The following is a 20,965-nucleotide window of genomic DNA, read 5'->3' on the forward strand; positions in this document are numbered from 1 at the left end:
GAGACACAAAATAAACTAGATGTAGTGACAGCAAGGATGGAAAAAGCAGAAGAGAGAATAGGTGAAATAGAAGATAAAATTATGGTAATGATGAAAATGAAAAAAAAAGAGGGAAAAGAAATTACTAAACCTGGAAGGGAGAATTAGAGACTTATGTGATTCAATGAAATGAAATAATATCCGTATCATAGGAGCTCAAGAATAAGATTAGAGAAAGAAAGGGCCAGAAAGGTTTGTTTGAACAAATTATAGCTGAGACCTTACCTAATCCAGGGAAGAAAACAGGCATCCAAGTCCAAGAGGTATTGATAACTCCCTTCAAATTCAGTAGTCAAAACCATGGCACAGTGAAACACCATGACACAGTGAAACTGGAAAATACAAAGATAAAGAGAAAATTCTGAAAGCAGCTAGAAACAAATGGGCCTTAACCTACAAAGGTAAACGCATAAGGGTAGTAGCAGACCTGCCTACTGAAACTTGGCAGGTCAGAAAGAAGTGGCAGGAAACATTGAATGTGCTGAATAAGAAAAATATACAACCAAGAATTCTTTATCCAGCAGGGCTGTGTTTCAGAATAGAAGGAGAGATAAAGGCTTCCCCAGACAAACAAAAACTAAGGGATGTCATGGCCATTAAACCAGCCCTGCAGGAGATCCTAAGGGGGACTCTGTGAGTGGAGTGCTGAAAATACTACAAAGAACCAGAGACATCACCACAAGCATGAAATCTACAGAAAACACAATGACACTAAATCCATATCTTTTAGTAATTACTCTGAATGTAAACGGACTAAAATCAAAAGATATAGGGTATGAGAATGGATGGGGAAAAAAAAAACAAGATATATCTATATGCTGCTTACAAAAGAGTCATTTTAGACTGAGGACACCTGCAGATTGAAAGTAAGGGGATGGAGAACCATCTATCATGCTACTGAACATCAAAAGAAAACCATAGTAGCCATACTACAATTTTAAAACAAACTAGATTTTAAAAGAAAGACTGTAACAAGAGATGAAGGAAGGCATTGATCATAATTAAGGGAACTATCCATAAAGAAGAGCTAATAATTATAAGTGTTTATGCCCCCAATGTGAAACACTCAAATATATAAATCAATCACAAACATAAATAAATGTACACCTAATAATACTTCAATTATAGGGGAAATCACAGGAAAGTGGAAGTGCCATATCATAATAATAAAAGGATGAATTCTCCAAGAAGACATAATAATCTTTTATGTATGAGTCTAAAGACAAGCACCAAAGTGCATGAGGTAAAAACTGATAGAACAGTAAGAACTAGACAAATCTACAATTACAATTAGAGAATTCAATGCCTCTCAGTAATTGATAGATACAGCCAGTAGAAAATAAGTAAGGGTATAGTTGAAATAAACATCACTACTAATCAGCTGGATATACTTCATTCAACAACAGTGGAATACACACTGTCTCAACCTCAAATGGAACACTCACCAAAGCAGATAACATTTTGTGTATTCCAAGACCCTAACTAATTTAAAAGAAGAGATATCATACAAGCTATATTTTCAGACCACAGTGGAATTAAACTAGAGTTCAATAAAAGAAAGACAGATGGAAAATCCCAAAATATTTGGAGTTCAGACAACATGATTCTAAATAACAACAACAAAAATTTTTTCAAGAGGAATTTTAAAATAATTTGAACTAGATAAAATGAAAATAAAACTTAACAAGATTTGTGGAATGCAACAAAAGCAGTGGTTGGAGGAAAACCTATAGCATTGAATGCATATATTAGAAAAGAAGAAAGATCTAAAATCAATAATCTGTTTCCACCTAGGAAGCTAAAGGAAGAAGAGCACTTTAGTCCTAATGTAAACAGAAGAAAACAAATAATAAAAATTAAAGCAGAAGTCAATGAAACTACAATCAGAAAATGCAATAGAGACAACAGAGACATTCAACAAAACCAAATGCTATCTTCAAAAAGATCAATAAAATTGGTCTGGCTAGACTAATCAAGAAGAAAAGAAAGAAAGCACAAATTACTGATATCATAAATGAAAGAAGTATCATCACCACAAATATCATGGATGTTAACATGATAATAAAGAAATATTTTGAGCAAACTCTAGGCCCACACATTTGGTAACTTAAATGAAGCAGACCAGTTCTTTGAAAGATACAGAGTATCAAAACTCACAAAAAGAGAAATAAGTAATTCAAACAGGCCTATAATTATTTTAAAAATTGGACAAATAATTAATGACCTTCTAAAAAAGAGAGCATTAGACCATGATGGTTTCACTGTGAAATCTACCAAACATTTAATAAAGAAAAAACAGCAATTTTTATGATCTTTTTCAGAAAACAGAAATGGGAGAAACATTTTCTAATTTATTCCAAGATGCCAGCATTAGACTAATACCAAACCAGATAAAGAATTATAAAAAAAGTAAAACTACATGCCAATACCTCTTATGAACATATTCCACAATAAAACATTATGACATTAAATCCAATAATGTACAAAAAATTATACAAAATTACAAAGAGGGCTTTATTCAAGGTATGCGAGATGGATTCCACATTTGAAAATAAATTTATGTAATCTACTATATCAAAAGGCGACAGAAAAAAATCATATTTTTGGTGTAGAAAATGCATTAGACAATATCATGATAGAAACTCTCAGAAAAGTAGGAATAGGAGATAATATCCTTTTTATAAAGAACATCTACAAACAACCTACAGCAAACATCCTACTAAGTACCTGCATACCTTCCCCCTAAGGTTAGGAACAAGGCAAAAATGTTCCTTCTCCCCATTCATATTCAGCATCACACTGGAAGTCCTACCTAAGAGAATAAAACAAGGAATGGTAATAAGGGTGTGCAGATTGGAAGAAAAGAAATAAAAATAAGACTCTTTTCACAGAAGACAAGATTGTCTATGCAGAAAATCCAATAAATTGTCAAAAATCAGGAATAAGTGGTTATAGCCAGATCATAAGATACAAGGTTAGAGTTAAAAATCAGTTGCTTTCCTTTATACCAGCAATGAAAAATACAAATGTGAAACTAAAAAAAAAAAATACTATTTATATTTATTTGTTAGTTTGTTTATTATTTTAGAGAGATTAAGAGTGCACAACAGGGGTAGAGGAGCAGAGGGGGAGGGTGGAGAGAGACAGAGAGAGAGAAAGAGAGAGAGAGAGAGAGAGAGAGAATCTTAAGCAGGCACCAGGCTCAGCACAGAGCCCAATGTGGGGCTCAAGCCCATGAACCTGGGATCATGACCTGAGCCAAAATCAATAGTTGGATGCTCAACCAACTGAGCCACCCAGTTACCTCAGTACTACTTAAATTAACATTAAAAAATAAATATTTAGGTACACATCTAACAAAATATATATAAGATCTATAAGAAAACTATAAAACTCTGATAAAAAATTTAATTTAAGTAAATGAGTGATATTCCCTGTTTATGGGTTAGAAGCTTCAGTATTAGTCCGGTGTTGATTCTTCCCAACACGGATTCTACACAACTCATCTAAATATCAGCAAAATGTTTTGCGGATACTTTAAACATATTATAAAGTTCAGTGATAAAGAGAGCATGATACTCACAAAAGAATATACACATATAGATCAAGAGAACAGAACAGAGAGCCTAGAATTCAACCCACGTAGATGTAATCAACTGATCTTTAAAAAAGGAATAAAGGTAATATAATAGAGAAAGAGCAATCTTTTCAACAAGTGGTTCTGGATTTCCATGTGCAAAGGAAAAGAATTTGGCCACATAACTTACTTCTCACAAAAATTACCTCAAAATTAATCATGCACTAAATAAAAATATAAAATCATAAAACTTTTAAAGAAAAACATTGGATAACATCTAAATGAAATTACTATGATCCATGATAGAAAAACTTGATGTTGGGTGTTATTAAAATTTAAAAATCTTTTCTACAAAGAACACTACTAAGAAAATAAAAAGACAAGTCACAGGCTGAAAAAAATATTGGCAAAATATATATTTGATAACAGTCTTGTGTCCAAAATATTCGAAGTACTATGAAACTGAACAATAAAAAAACCTAATAATCCAATTTTAAAATGTGCAAAAGATCTGTACAGCTTAACAAAGGAACTACACAGATGAAAAATAAGCATGTGAAAATATGCTCCAAATTATTATTATGAAATTGCAAATAATGATGAGATACTACTATACACTTATTAAAATGGCTAACATCCAAGAATGGATTTTTGACAATATCAAATGCTCATAGGATGTTATTATTCCCTGGTGGTGGCAATGCAAAATAGTATAGCCACTTTGGAAGACAGTTTTGAAGTTTCTTACAAAGTTAAACACAGTCGTATATAATACCTGAATCACATTCCTAGGTGTTTGCAAGAAGTGTTGAAAATTTATGTCCACAAAAAAAAAAGGTGCACAGGAATGGCAGCTTTATTAATAATTGCTAAAGTCTAAATGGAAATAATATTTCTTCAGTAAGTATATGGAAAACAAATTGGCATAGCCATACAATAAGATTATTAAATGATAAAAGCAAAAACTATCAAGCAACCAAAAAAAAAAAAAAAAAGACATGGAAGGACCATACATTCATATTAAGTGAAATAACCAGTCTGAAAAGGCTACATCCTGCATGTTTCCAATTATATGAGATTCTGGGAAATGTAAAAATATAAAGTTGGTAAAAAGATTAATTGTTGTTAAAAGTTTGAGGAGGTGAATAGGTGAAGCATGAAGGATTTTTATTATAGTAGAACTATTCTGCATGATGGTGCAATCATGGACACATGACATTACACATTACCAAAACCTACAGTAGTTTAAAACACAAAAGAACAAATTTTAATGTATGCAAAGTGTTTTATTTAATAATTTAAGGGGTCAAAGAATTCTAGAAGAAAAATTCACACTGTTGCAAGAGGATCTAATTGGATAACAAATGTATGAAATGACCTCAAGAAAAGGGGTAGGAAAAGGTACTGACCTCAGTAATGTTGGAATGAGTGGATTCTATATAACTAAAGGCATAAGATACTGTACATAAGTCCTTTACTTTAGTAGATCACGTTTTCCATTAGTGTAAATGTTACCAAATATGATAAGTTATAAAGGTGTATTGGAATTGAAAATTAAGTAAATGAATGGTCATGACAGAACCAGATTTGCAACTTTGGAATGGAAATTTACATATTGCAAAGGGAGGAATGTGGTATGATCCAAATTTTACTGGGTTAGAGTTGGAGTCATCAGTATGAATTCATATGATCCAAATTTAATGGGTTAGAGTTGGAGCCATCAGTATAAATTCATATTTAATACAGATACAGATCACTACAGATGGAAATATTTATAGATAGGTATACACATGGAGGGTTTGTATAGACAAATATATTATCTTGCTCTGTCAACTGAGAGGGAAGAAGAAAGAAAGAAAGAAAGAAAGAAAGAAAGAAAGAAAGAAAGAAAGAAAGAAAGAAAGAAAGAAAGAAAGAAAGAAAGAAAGAAAGAAAAGAAAGAAAGAAAGAAAGAAAAAGAGAAAATAAAAGAAAGAGAGAGAGAAAGGGAGAAAGAGGAAGAGAAAGAGGAAGAGAAAGAGAAAGAGGAAGAAAAAGAGAAAGAGGAAGAAGGAAAGGAAGAAATGACACCCTAGTAGCAATGAACACACCTAACCTCAAGATACTGCTTTCTAATGCCTTTTCCAATTAAACTAATCAGAGCTTCTTAAAGAAACAGTTGATTCATGGATGGGTATAGAATGTACAAAATGAGCCTGGGCACGTTATAATGGCAGAAAGTAAAAAAGTTCTTAAAATAAAAATTTTAAATATTGATGAGAATATGTCAAAAGGGAACAAGAGTTATCTCAAAGAGCTTCCACGGGCTTGATCTGGAATAAATTGAGGAAGAAAACAAGGTAATAGTAGACTGAAACCAATATATAAAATAAATATCAATGTATCCATACTAATATAAATACACGACTGAGTAAGTTAATAAGTGGAGAAGAAAAAAAATCCCTCACGCAGAATTCCAAGTAAGTTATGTAAATAAGCCACTCTAAAGGAGGTGGAGCATAATTCTTCCCCGCTTAAGTGTAGACTGCACACAGTGACTGTCTTTGAAAAGGACAGTATAAAAAAAAGGGAGAAAACAGTAACTTTATGGTAGAGAAACCTAAAAAGCACTATCTCTGTTAGGTGATCATAATTAACATCAACAATGATAAGAAGTCATGCTGATGTATTCTTGATATGATGTGATGAAATGGCACTTTACTTCTGTGATCTTCCTCTACAAACCCTACAACCTCAGTATAATTATGAGAAAAACATCAGATAAAGGCCAAGTGAAAATATTTTACAAAACATTTGACCAGTACTTCTAAAAGTTGTCAAGGTCATCAAAAACAAGGAACATTTGAGAAACTGTCACAACCAAGAGGAGTCTAAGGAGACATGAAAACTAAAATGTAATGCAACACCTTAAGTGGGATCGTGGAACAGAAAAGGATGTTGATTAAAAACTAGGGAAATCTGAATAAACTATGAACAAATGTAGCAATATTGGTTCATAAATTGTAATAGATGTACCATATTAATGTAGATGCTAATAATAGGGGTAACTATGTGAAGGTTACATGGGAAATCTCTGTACCATCTACTCAGTTTTATGTACAGCTAGAAATTTCTGTAATTCTAAAACTGTTCTAAAAGTAAATATTGTTAGTAAAATTTTTAAAATAAAAGCAAAATAATGACATATTAAGGAACACACAAGCTACAAGAAACATAAAGGAAGCTCTCAGGCAGAAGGATAATGATACCAGATGGATACGGATCCACACAAAGAAGGATTGCATCTTGGAAGAGATACAAATGTAGGTAAATATAAAATATATTATTCATTATCTTTAATCTCTTTAAGTGAATAAGACAAAAGTAGTACCAAAGTACTATCCAATTAATTTTAATCTCTTTAAGTGAAAAATGACTACACAAGACAAAAGTATACCAAAGTATTATGGACTTCATAACATACATAGAAATAAAATATACTACAAAAAATTAGCATGAACTATGAGAAGGAGTGAACAAAAGCTCTCTAACTTAAGTTTCTTATGTTTCACAGAAAGTTATGTAATATCACTTGGCAGCAAACCATAAGTTAAAGATATATATTTTAAACATGATAGCAACTTATATAAAATAAGTATAATTAACAAAATAATATTGAAGATAAAAAGAAATATTAAAAGTACTTACTCTAAATCAAAAAATGAAAAGAAGAAATAAATAAAACATGGGATAGATAAAAAAATATATTCAAGATAGCAGATTTTGATAATCATTACATTAAATGCACATTGTTTAAACTAAGTTAAGACAGACTGTAGATCAGATTTAAAAGCAAGGTCTAATGTACACTGCCTACAAAGAGGTTGAGGTTAAATACAAAGACATAGATCTGTTGATTCAAAAGAATGAATAAATATGCCACATCAACTCTAATCCAAAGTAAACTGGAGTGGCTATATTAATATTAAACAAACTAGACTTGAGAAAGAAGAAATATTGCATTACATAAAAATAATGGGATAAATTTATCAAGAAAATATAGTAACTCCAAAATGTATCTGCACCTAATAAGAGTTTAAAATAAATAAATAAAAATCATATAAGAAAACATATTTGAGTTCACAATTAATGTTGGAGAAGTTTAACACTGAAAATAGGCTTTTATTAAATATTTCTAGCTAACATTATATTAGCAGTGAAAGACTGATTTCACCCTAAGATCTGAGACAAGTAAGTCTTCACTCACTACTTCTATTTAACACTGAACCAGAAGTTCTAGCAAAGAATATAAGGCAAGAAAAAGAAACAAAATGATGACAAAAGGGAAAAAAAAAACCACTGTCAATTCACAAATAACATAATTGCCTACACAGAAAATCACAATAAATTTACAAAAGAAAGGAAAAAATAAAGTCAAGAACAAACGAGTGACTTTAGCAAAATACAGATACAAGGTCAATGGAACAAAAGCAATTATATTTCTATTTACTCACAGTCTACAATTGAAAACTGAAAAATCTAAAAATGTCTTTTACAATAGCATCATAACACCTCATGTACTTAGGGATAAATGTAACAAAATATGTGCAGTGTCTGTACACTGCAAACTATAACATATGGAGAAAAACTAAAGACATAAATAAAGTAAAAACATACTGTACGTGGGTCTGAAGACTAAATATTGTTAAGATGTCAATTCTCATCAAATTGATCAATGGATTCAAAGCAACCTCAATTCAAATTATTTGCTTTTGTTTTGTGTCACTTTTAGAAATTGAGAAGATGATTCTAAAATTTAGGCAGAAATTTGAAGAGAAGAAAAAGAGAATTCTCATTACATTATTTCAAGATTTTAAGATAAACATACAGTTAAAAAAAAAAACTGTCATTATTGATATACTTGCCAACACAGAGAATCACAGAGGACAGAATACACATGAAAAAGTGCTCAACATCATTAGTCATTGTGGAAATACAAATTAAAAACACCATATGATACCACTAACACCTATGAAAATAGCTAGAACTAAAAAGACTGACAATACTAAGTGTCGATGATGGCATGGAAAATTAGAACTCTTTATACATTGCTTGTGAAATGTAAAATTGTACACCACTCTAAAAAATAGTGAGACAATTTTGAATAATGTTGTATGGAACTTTATATATACTGATCATGCAATATAGACTGGTACATATATATAATTCACATTTTGGGATATTTAGCAAAGAAAACTGAAAACATATGTTCACTCACAGACCCATATACCCAAATGTTTATAGCAGTTTTATCCATAAAACCAAACACTAGAAATAACGTAAATATGTATCATCTTATGAATGAAAAAAATAATTTATAATACATCTATAAGGTAGAATAGAACCCAGTAATATAAAAGGACAAACTAATAAAATATGCAATAACATGGATGAATTTTAAAAGCATTATGTATTATGATAAGAAGCTATATATTATATGATTCAATTTACAGAAAATTTGGGAAATGGTTATTATACAAGGACAGACATTAGAAGAGTAATCATCAAGGTCTGGGACTAGAAGTAGAAAAATACGGGGACAAGAGAAAACATTATGAAGTGAAAGAAATATTCTTCTTATTCTGTTCTTATTATTCTGATGAATATATAATTACATTCATCTAAACTCCTCAAACTATACACTTAAAAGAGTTAACTTTATTATTTATAAAACATACATCAATCAACAACTTTTTAAAAAATTAACCAAAAAAATACTAATAATGATCTTTGTCTTATTCTTGTCTTCAAGGAGAAAGTTTCTAATATTTTATAATGAGATTCAGTGTTGATTGCTAGTTTGAAATAGATCTCCTTTATCATCTTGGAGATTGGTTCTTATCTCCTATTCCTAGTTGACTAATGTTTTTTATCAATAATTGATGTTGAATTATTTTAAAATGCTTTTTCAGCATCTATCAAGATAAATTTTTCTTTCTTCTCCTTTGATCGATTGTTGTGATGAATTATTACTTGGTTTTCTAATATTGAATTGTTAGTGCATTCCTGGAATAAAACCTATTTGGTCATGGTGTGTTATCTTTTAATAAACTGCTACAGTTGATTTGCTAATATTTTGCAGTTATAGTTCTAAAGATCTTTAGTCAGTTTTTCTTTTTTTAATTTCCATTTTTCTTATGTTTGGTATGGGATGTTGCTTGGTTTATAATTGAATTGAGACACTTTTCATCAATTACTATATAATCAGAAATAGTTTACAACTGGTTTGATAGCCTGGATATTTTTTCTTTTTTTTTGTTTAAGTTTATGTATTTATTTTTGAGAGAGAGAGTGAGCATAAGTGGGAGAGGAGGAGAGAGAGAGAGAGAGAGAGAGAGAGAGAGAGAGAGAGAGAGAGAGAATGAGAGAGAGAATTCCAAGCAGGCTCCACACTGTCAGCATGGAGCCTGATGTGGGGCTCAAACCCATGAAATGTGAGATCATGACCTGAGCCGAAATTGAGAGTTGTACACCTAACCAACTGAGCCACCCAGGCACCCCTGGATCATTTTTCAATATGAACTTGTCGGAGCCCAGCCACAGAATTGATAAGTTAACAGTTTTGATAAGAGAAGATAAAATAAATATTCCATTTGATCTTTTGTCTTCATTTTAATTTAATTTAATTTTATGAGTATCTTGTATTGTATTGTTTCACCCATGATCATCTTCTTTCTTACTCTTTATGCTGATATGGAACTAGGAAATCCCGTTTTCATTTTATATTTGAAAAAAAAAACTATTGGTCTTTCTTTTACAAAATTACATATGTCAAAGTAACACATGTCTTATTTGAAATTCTTGTTATGAAAGACTTGTCTCTTTTCCTCATTTATTTGGTCAATAATTTATTCATATCCATAGGTACTCATGGATATTTGTTTCATAGTCCAGTATTACTTCATTTCTTGTGTTTATTCACATTATTCCAACTTTGGCTATTGAGCACTCTAGTAATGTCTCTTGTATCTTTTGACATGGCCCCATCATAACAAAGTTTTTACATTTTTTATTTCTCAGCATTCATTACCTCTAGTACTATACAATAGTCCACATTTACCTTTTCTATTTCCTGCCCTAGCCCTGAATTAGTAATTTCTCCAAGGAGCCCTTGATCCTCTTATTGAAGAATGGTACTTAGGAACTAAGATGTAGGGGGCAGCTAGGGGGCTCAGTTGGTTGAGTGTCCGGCTTTGGCTCAGGTCATGATCTCACAGTTGGTCAGTTCAAGCCCCACATCAAGTTCTGTGCTGACAGCTCAAAGCCTGGAGCCTGCTTTGGATTCTGTGTTTCCATCTCTCTGCCCCTTGCTGGCTCATGCTCTTGTCTTCCAGAAATAAATATTAAAAAAAAAAAAAGGAACTAAGACCTGGGAACTACATGTATTTGTTAATACTAGGATGTTGTTATTTCTAGTCTGTCTCAGCTGACACAGCAAGAATGGTTAAATGTGTAATTGACTTTCGGATTTACACCCACCTATAAATATTTCTTGTGTGTATGTATATATGTGTATACACATATATTTAAACTAAATATAATTTCATAATAGTGTCCCCAATTCTAATCCATTAAAATGTGGATTATTCTCCATCCTTTTTTGCTTACTAATTGGTAAAATCTCACTTCCCAACTGGCTCCTACCACCTATTATCCATTTACTTAATTGTTCAATTCTTGCATACATGTATAGCAGTGGGATAATTTTTAACTAATATCCCTATGGAAAACAACATTATCAACTAAATTACAGTACTATTTTTGCCTTTAGTTTTACAGATTCCACTAATTTCCAAAGTTACTTAGATCAGCACATTTTCCTTCATCATTTTTAGTGATATTGTTTCCTAAATTTTTAATATAGTTGAATTGTTTGTCATAGTCTGCATCACATCTTGGGATTTCTCAACCATCTAGATATATTTTTTTTAATTTGTATACATTATATAGATAACCCATCCTTAAGAAAGTGGAGCATAACTGCCCGCATCTTGAGTTTGGGCTGTATGTGGCAATTTCTATCCAAAGAGTATAGCATTGAATGAAGGAAAGAAGAAAGAATAAATTAACTTTATGATAGAAAAACCTAACAAAGACTACCTAAGTTAGATGATCAAAGTTAATATCAACAGTGATAAGTCCTGTTGATAGCATGTACCTTTGATGGAGTGTAATGAAAATGGCACTTACCTCTGTAACTATCCCACCAAACACCCGTAACTGCAACCTAATCATTAGGGAAACATCACACAATCCCTTTGAAGGACATTCCACAAAATACTGACCAGTATTCCTCAAAACTGTCATGGTCATCAAAAATGAGGAAAATCATGGAAGCTACCACAGTCAAGAGAAGTCTAAGGAGACATGATAAGTAAATGTAATATGGTACATTTGAACAACAGCAACAAAGGACATAGATTTCTAATGTCTAAGAAAATATGAATAAAGTGTAAACTTTAATGATAACATATAATAATGGTTCATGAGTGTTACAAATGTATCATTAAATGAAACAAATGTAAGATACAAATAATAGAGGAAACTATATAGGTTCTGCTTAAACTCCCTTACTATCTTTATTTTTTTTTCCAGTAAATACAAGCTATTCTAAAATAAAACATTTTTTAAATGGCATATATCTAATCACTATCCCTTGATAATTCAAACACATTTACCTTTTTTTATTATCTTCTACTTTATCTTGTAACCTAGTAGTTTAGGTCATGATTATTATTTGACATTTTAAAGTATCTCCATTTCCTCTATCAAGAATTACTTTCCCACAAAAAAAAAAAAAAAAACACTGTTACACAAATAAATGAATTTAGCAAAATTGCAGAATACAAAATCTGTTGCCTTTATGTACATTAATAATGAACTATCAGAAAGAGAAATTAAGAAAAACAGTCTGATTTACAATTGCATCAAAAGGAACAAAATACCTTGGAATAAATTTAACTGAAGAGGTGAAAGACCAATACACGGAAAACTAGAGGACATGGATGAAAGAAATTGAAGAGGCACAGGTAAGTGGAAAGATATTCCATGCTCATGGAATTTAATTTGAAAGGATGATAAGGGGCAACTGGGCAGCTCAGTCAGTTAAGCATCTGAGTCTTGGTTTTGGCTCAGGTCATGATCTCATGATTGGTGAACTTGAGCTCCACATTGGGCTCTGCAGCTGGCAGCATGGAGCCTGCTTGGGATTCTCTCTCTCCTTCTCTCTCTTCCTCTGCCCCCCTCACACTGTCTGTCTAAAAATAAATAAACTTTAAAAAGGGGAAATGATAAGGCCAAAACTTCAAGAAGGATGTTGTGAAAAAGGAAAACAAAATCAAAACGAGACCCCTTGAACAGATTTAACACTGTAGGAGGAAAAAACTAAGAGAGAAGAGTTGAAGACATAGGAGAAAAAGAGAGAAAAGAGATGGAGTCAGGTGGGTGAACAGCTGACCTAGAAAATAGTGATAACTTATTAAATCCTGGGCTGGGTTAAATTGGAAAAAGATTTAGCATGAGTATTTGTGCTTGGAGTTCTGAAAGCCCACTGAAAGTTGCAGAACCTGAGCCCATGTGCAGGACTAGACAGGCATAGAGTTGCAGAGTGGATATAGAAATAAGAACTGACTGGAAGAACTATTCAACGAAAGAATGGCCTAAGTGATCTATCTAAAAATCCTAAGGAAGGGGTGGGTAAGTAGAATGAGGGGAAATGTAAGAATAGGGATACAGATTAAGGAACAGTTGTAATCCACTAATTCCAGGATTGGTATTTGGTTCACTAGGTAGGCTTCATTATTTTTTTTTTAGTTGCTGACATAAGTTTGGCTAAAGCAGTCACAAAATCTTGGTTATTCAGAATAAATGTAGTGTACTAAATCCCTTCAGTAAAGAAATGTTTTAACTTTAATAACCCCATTCTCCTAAGTGTATGTGACTAAACATCAGTTTATCTTCTTCTGTGTGATCTTATTAACATACTGAAACACTAATTTTCCATGTACTACCCTAATCTGGTAACTGATGGTATAAATGAAGTAGAGAAATGAGAAAATTGGCATGAGCAGATAGTAGTCAAAAGAAGGAGTATTTGAATATAAATTTCCAGAGCTAACATACATATATAAGGAACAAGCCCGATTAGAGTATGGAAATGATTAGGCCATGGAAGTGGACCACAGCTGAAGGTCACTTGATTTGAAGAGCAAATGGGGTGGCTTGTATGTTGTTCATTCCCATAGATACAGAAATAAACCTCCAGTCATGCCAGAATCTGGCATGAGAATGGTATCTGTGAGCCAGCTGCCAAAATACTGGTTAGATATTGGGACTAATTGTGTTGGTTGAAGAGAATCTTGCAAAGAAGTAGAAGAAGCATGGGTTGTTAGGAATTTGTAAGATGCAACAGTGGACAAATTGAATAATCCAGGACCATCTGTAGCAATGTTGAAAAAAAATTACTTTTCTTCCTGAAAGCTGTGCTCTGGGAATCTCAGGAAGGTGAGGGTCCTCACTTTTCAGGAGAAGAAGAGGGAACACCAGCAGATTAATGGAAGCTCTGTGTTGTTGTATCAGTACAAGATGCTGTTATGGGTTGAATTGTGTCTCCCCAAAATTCATATGTTCAAGTTCTGATCTCCCAGTATCTCAGAATGTGAGCTTATGTGGATATAGGGACTTTAGGCCAAATGAGGTTATCAGGATAGACCTTACTCCAGTATGACTGACCTCCTTACGGCAAAAGGGACATGTAGACATGGAGACACACATAGAGGGAAGGCCACGTGAAAAGATATAAGGAAGCCAAGGAGAGAGGCCTGGAATACATCCTTCCTCACAGCCTTCAGAAGAAACCAAATCTGCCAACACCTTGGTCTTGGACTTCTGACCTCCAGAACGATGAGATAAGACACTTCTGGTGTTTAAACCACTTAATTTGTGGTGCTTGGTAACCACAGCCCTAGCTGTGTCATACAGAAGCATTTAACCAAAAGGTTAAGGGTGAAAGGAAAGTGATGGGTTTTTGGCTTTTTCTATTTCATTCATTCATTCATTCATTCATTCACTCATTCATTCACTTTAGCATGTAATGGGCTTTTCCAGGAATATAGTAATAGGTCGAGGACAGAGAAGATGTTGGGAGCTGGTTGTTCTCCCTTAAGAACTGGGCACCATGCCTCAGAGAATCAAGCTGGTGGTGCTAGATGGGTTGGGCACTCTTGCTTCCTGTTGTGAAGAGTAAGGAATTTACCTCACGGTGCTCTTTTCCTCCAATCAATGTGCTCTCAAATATCACATTATAAAGGGGTAGAGATGACCTCTGCACTCATATTTTAATTTCCTTGAATAAAAGGAAATCCTTGGCAAATTAGCTGGCATTTTGCTTGCCAGAGGAAGAGACAAGAAGCACCTCTCCATTGTGGGAGCCAGTCTGTTCCCATCTTTTTTCTTTGCTGCATTTACTTGCTCACTATCTGAGGCACTTACTAGATAGAGATTCATGTTTGGAGGGAATAAGTTTTTCATTGCACATGACACCTTGAATGGTAAAACAGGAGCCTATGATACTCTGATGTGCACAGAACTTGAAGTTTTAGCGAATCAGTCCACTGGGGGTTGGAATTTTTCTATACACTCTAAAATATTTCTGTTCCTGGAAGACAGCAGGAGGAAGAACTGCTGTTTGAATCAGAGTCAGGTGTAGTATGAATTTTTTTTAATATATATAAAAAGGAATGCCGTGCAAATCGAGGTGGCTCCTTTTCCATCTGTCAGCACATTCTTTACAACCATGCATAAACCTTATTATCACACTCAGTATGTTACTGCAAAAATTATCCTGGTCCTCAGAATGGTTTCTCTACAGCTTTGAGTGGAATTCAAACTTCCGTGCAGTTCATGTAAAAACAAGCAACCTAGTAAGTGAGTGGGGGGCGGGGCGAGTAAGAGACCTTTTCCTTTCACGGAAAATTTACTAGAGCTCCTTCATTGTATCCTATGTCCAAGGCTAAATGTTTTGAATTGAATAAAATAGAGACTGATGACACATATTTAGCCTTGATAAAATTTTTCCACTGTCTTCACATATATTAACCTTTGATGAAAAGACCACTAGAAGGAAAAGGCATGGGAGGAATATGGCATACTTTCAAAGCTTTTTTCATTTTTTTTAACATTAACCTTTGAGATCTGACCTGTTGTAGTTGTGTGTTTGGGGGTATATTTGGATAGAGACATTACTGCCATCCTGTTCATATTTATGGGCCTGACCTTTGTATTATAGTAGCCTGCTTTGAAGCACAGTTATTTTTAATTGCTTTATATGTCCACGGAGACTGTTCTTTGCCTCTGTCAGTTATATACAGTACCCCGGCACATATGTTTGCTCAGTGAATCTTTCAATGACTAGATATTTACAACCGCATCTGAATACAAGAGGGGGAAATGTTGCATTTTGGGGTGGCATGAGTGTTGCGTGTTTGTGTGAAAATGTGTTTTATTGTCAATGTTGCCATATACTTAATGAGATGACAGGAAGAATTAAAAGTGACAGATTGTTTTGGCTGCACTGGGGCCATCTGAGATATAGTCTCCTGTAATGCAGCTTCATAAACCCAGGCTGTGTGAAGCCCTCAGTGTATGATTCATGGCTGCAGCAGGACTACTCACAGAGGTTTAACGAGAGAGAGGCACGGGCTGGGCATCAGGAGGTTGAAATTGCTGTCAGAAGACAATGCAAAGCGCTATGTGCCAAAACAGGGCCTGAAATTTGCAAGGTAGGCCTTGATCGCCAGTGTCCCTAATGCCATTATTCTATCCATTCCTGATTAGGAGTGGGACAGAATGATTGCCAAAAATGCCTGACTCAGGACAACTCATTTGCCCTTGTTGCCCGAAGGAAACCTTACACAGGAACCTGTGTGCTTTTAGTTGATGGACTATTAGGTGCAGCCACAGAGAGGACAGAGGGAAACAAGTTTATTAGAGTCACAGGTCCTAGCAAGGGGATCTCCACATGTCACACCAAGTCACAAGGGACCTGCCAGGTCTGGGGCAGGTGGCAGAGGATGGGAACAAGAGCAAAACTTAGGCCAAGAGCTTAATTGGCACTTTTATTGCCAAGCAAGGCAGAATAACGAGTTAGGATTGGCTAGTTTGAATAATTTCAGGGGGCTTTATAGAAGTGTCCCGGTATCTGACTCTGGGATGATTCAGCAGAGGAATATTGCTTTCCAGGGTTTAATGGCCAGATAGAGAAGTTTCTATATCTGGACTGGTTAGTCTGCATATCAAAGGCATGCTGCCAGCAGAGTCCTTTGCTATCTCTAAGAACTGGCTAGGAGGGATAGGGAGCCAGTCTCTCTCTAGCCAGAAAAGTTTAAGATGGAAGCCATCATAATACACAAAAAGTAAAAAATACACATATATGATACAGTATATCTGTGACATTTCTCCCACAAATGGATTATTTGATTGTGACAAATATCTCTAGACAGCCATTGTTGGTGAAATCAGCGGAAGCATTGGAAAATATGGTCCCTAAACTAGCAGCCTCACCATCCCTTCAGAGCTTCTTAGGAATGCAGATTCTCTGCCCTATCCCGGATCTCTTGAATCAGGATTTTTTGGGTCCAGGAAGGGAGGATGGGGGGCGGGGGGAGGAATCTATGTTCTAATAAGCTTTCCAAATAGCTATTCTGCACACCAAAGGTATGAACCCTTTAATGGACCACACAAGTGACTACAAGAAAGAGAAAAGTGATTCTATTTATCAGAGATTCAATTGCATCAAAGGTAAAATTTCAGTTAATGAAAACCAACTAAGTGGAATCCTGAAGACAATTTGTGTTCTTATCCTATTGTGTATTACCTTGGACCTTCAGTAGGTCACGACCTGTCCAGGATTCAGCCACCCAGTTTGTAAAATGAGAAAGATACTGGTACTTATCTCTTGGAATTTGTGAGACTTAAAGGTAATGATGTATTTATATGCATTTAGTGTAAGGGTGCCTAGCTCGTTGGTTAAGCGTCTGACTCTTGGTTTCAGTTCAGATCATGATTTCACAGTTTTGTGAGTTCAAACCCTGTGCTGACAACATAGAGCCTGCTTGGGATTCTCTCTCACTCTCTCTCTCTGCTTCTCTGCCTCTCACACTGTCTCTGTCTCTCTCAAAATAAATAAACTTAAAAAAATTTAAATACACTTAGTGTAGACAATGTTAGTTGTACTTAATATTAAATAATCCTTTCTGTCCGTACCATTTGGAAGACAGATCACAACGAGACAAGTTTACAACAGGACTGGGGTCATACCAGCTACTCTATATTTATTAGATTTTTTAATTGCTTATCAGACACAGGGTTAAGCATATTACAGACGTTATTCCATTTAATTCTCAAAACAACCATGTTAAAAAGGCTGCAAAATTGTACCATCCTAATTTTTTGAAAGAGCGTAGTAGATGAAAGAAGTTAAACAATTTATTGAAGGACACACAGATTTTAAGTTCCACCCTTGTGATTTATGCTCAGAGCTGTCTGACTTCATGTGTTCTCTTCCCCCAACACAATTCCTTCTCTGGGAGAAGAAAAAACAATTTCCATAGTATTCTCTAGCATCATAACTTTATCTGTCTTTTAGTCTATAGTTCCATGATTCCTGAGCAACAAAGATACCCATGAGTTACAGTGAGATACCTTGAAGTTAAAAATGAAGAGAGATACTTGGGTGGCTCAGTCAGTTCTAACTTTGGCTCAGGTCATGATCTCATAGCTTGTGAGTTCGAGCCCGGCATTAGACTCTCTGCTGTCAGCATGGAGCCCACTCCAGATCCTCTGTCCCCCCCCGCCCCACCTTTTTCTGCCCCTTCCCAACTCTATCTCTCTAAAATAAATAAATATTTTTTAAAAATCTTAAAAACAAAACAAAACAAACAAATGTGGTCACTACTCTTTGAGTAATAAAGTAGAAAAATGATTTAAGGTATTTTTAATGTAATAGTACAGGAAGATACTAAGAAGGATTATCGTATGGCCTCACAGTTAAATTCGTGTCCAGCCTAACGTATCTTATTTATGTAGGTTCTCACTGCCTAATAGAAATAATAGTATACAGCACATCTTATTTCTGGAGCTCCCAGGAATCATTGTGTGATTCCTGATATGCATAGTTTGATTCATCAAATACACAGATATTCATCAAATACACAAATAAAAGATCAAGAAAAACCTAAGCCAGACATTTCAGATGTCAAGAACTTAACTATCCTTATAGCAACTTCCCAAAGCTTGACAATGTAAGTTATTTCCAGTTTGGTTTGATTTCTCACTGCCAAGGGAAACAAGGGATTGGAGTATTTAAAGTGGCTTTGTATTATCAGATCAACATAGCATATAGGTCCCAAGGCTGACACTGCCTCCCTTTCTTTCTCCTTCTGTGTGTGTGTGTGTGTGTGTGTGTGTGTGTGTGTGTGTATGTGTTGGGAGTGGAGAGGGAGGTCTCTCTCCTTTCCTTAAGAAGCCTGCCCAGGCACTGCTACTGAGTGGTTTCTTTGTAGACTAGATACTGGGAAAAACTAAAGCAGGCAAAGGGACAGAAAGAAACAGATCAACAGAAAGACACAATAACAGCTACCTTCCTGAAAGGGAGTCATTGTGCCACAGAATGGTCTGAGCATTTCAATGCACAGGGCAGAACACAGTGCCCCAAACCTTCCTTCACTCAAATCCCGAGATGTGAAAAGGCTTGTCCTAGCTTTAGTCATTTTCTTTTATTCTTCCACTCAAAGGGAGCTAATGAAACAAAAAGCCGAGTCTATACAACTGCTGCTCCCTGAGCAAGCTGCTGAGGAAGTGGCATTTCCATCCTTATTCCTTCTGTTCTTGGAGTGTTGCTGAGTCCGAGTAAGCATTCCTCTCGGTGAGACAAACTCTTCTGGACGACACGATCATTATCTCCAAGTTCCCAGCCTTTCTCATAAAGTCCAGATGAACGCCAACTAGCACGCTGGCCAATATTGATAGAACATTAATATAGTGGTGACCAAAGGTAACCTTACTCCTCCTTGTAGAAACTGAGAGAGAGCATCACTTTCCCATACTTAGTCTCTTTCTCTTGATTATTGGGAAAGGTTGCACACAATATTCTGGGAGGCAACCTTATGGTAGATAGACATTTTAAAGCCCTGTGAACTAGAAAAGATGTTCTTAACCTTTCTGAATTTCAATGTCTTAATATGTGATCAGAATAATAAAGCCTAACTCACAAGGGGGCAGGGATGGAGTTTAAGTTAGATGAAATGCTAAACTATTTCTTCCCTCATTAATTTGGCCAATAAACATTTTAAGTGCTTACTGTGTTCTAATCCTATACAAGGCATGGGTATATTAAAATGAAAGCCTCAAAGATCTTATGACCTAAACCTCAAAGATTCTAGAATTCAGGTTCTCCATGAACTTGGTTTGAAGCAATAATTATACCTTTATTTTCATTTACCTTTAACTGAAACTTGGCACTTTTAAAATTTATCAGTGTATACAACAAACCACGATAGTACTTTGACATAATTAGAAACTATAGGTATCATATCACAGTGATGGAAGGTATGCTGACAAACTGTTTTCACTCACCACTACTTCTCAGTGACAACAATTAGTGTACTAGCTGCTTGAATTTCTTAGCTGAGGCTTTAAAAAACATATCTATATTTAATTTTATATTATAATATATTTTAATATTTTGGTAACTGTCATTATAATTTATTTTCTTTGTATTCATATGTATTTTGTCTTATGTGTTTAAAAACATGGGCGTGCCTGGCTGTCTCATTCGGTAGAGCATGCGACTCTTGATCTAGAGGCTGCAAGCTGAAGCCCTATGTTGAGTGTAGAGATTACTTTAAAAAAAAAAAAAGAAATTTTTAAGTGAGAAAAAAAAGCATGATTCAGAGAATGGGTCCACGGTATGACAGGGTTCAGAATCCTAGCTCTTGGAGAGATGATATTTAAGTCAATAATTCTAATACAATATAATTAATATTGTTACAACAGTATAGTTAATGTCGTGGTAGGGCTATTATGGAATCCCAGTCTGGGTCTGGGTGTGTGGGTGCGTGTACAGTTAGGGTGTTAGGGACAGCAAGTCATGGGAGATTAGTCGTGGAAGATTTCAAAGGTAAATAACGCTTCAGCTAAGCCTTAAAAAGGAGGTGAAAATTAGCCAGGCCAAAAATAGAAGGCTGGGTGGGGAGTGAGATATGTGAGAGGGGAGATGGACATGGGGCAGCATGTGTAGCAGCAGGCGAGTGT

Source organism: Hyaena hyaena, unplaced genomic scaffold, assembly GCF_003009895.1.
Source record: "Hyaena hyaena isolate Hyena2069 unplaced genomic scaffold, ASM300989v1 scaffold_278, whole genome shotgun sequence".
NCBI classification, from domain to species: Eukaryota; Metazoa; Chordata; class Mammalia; order Carnivora; family Hyaenidae; genus Hyaena; species Hyaena hyaena.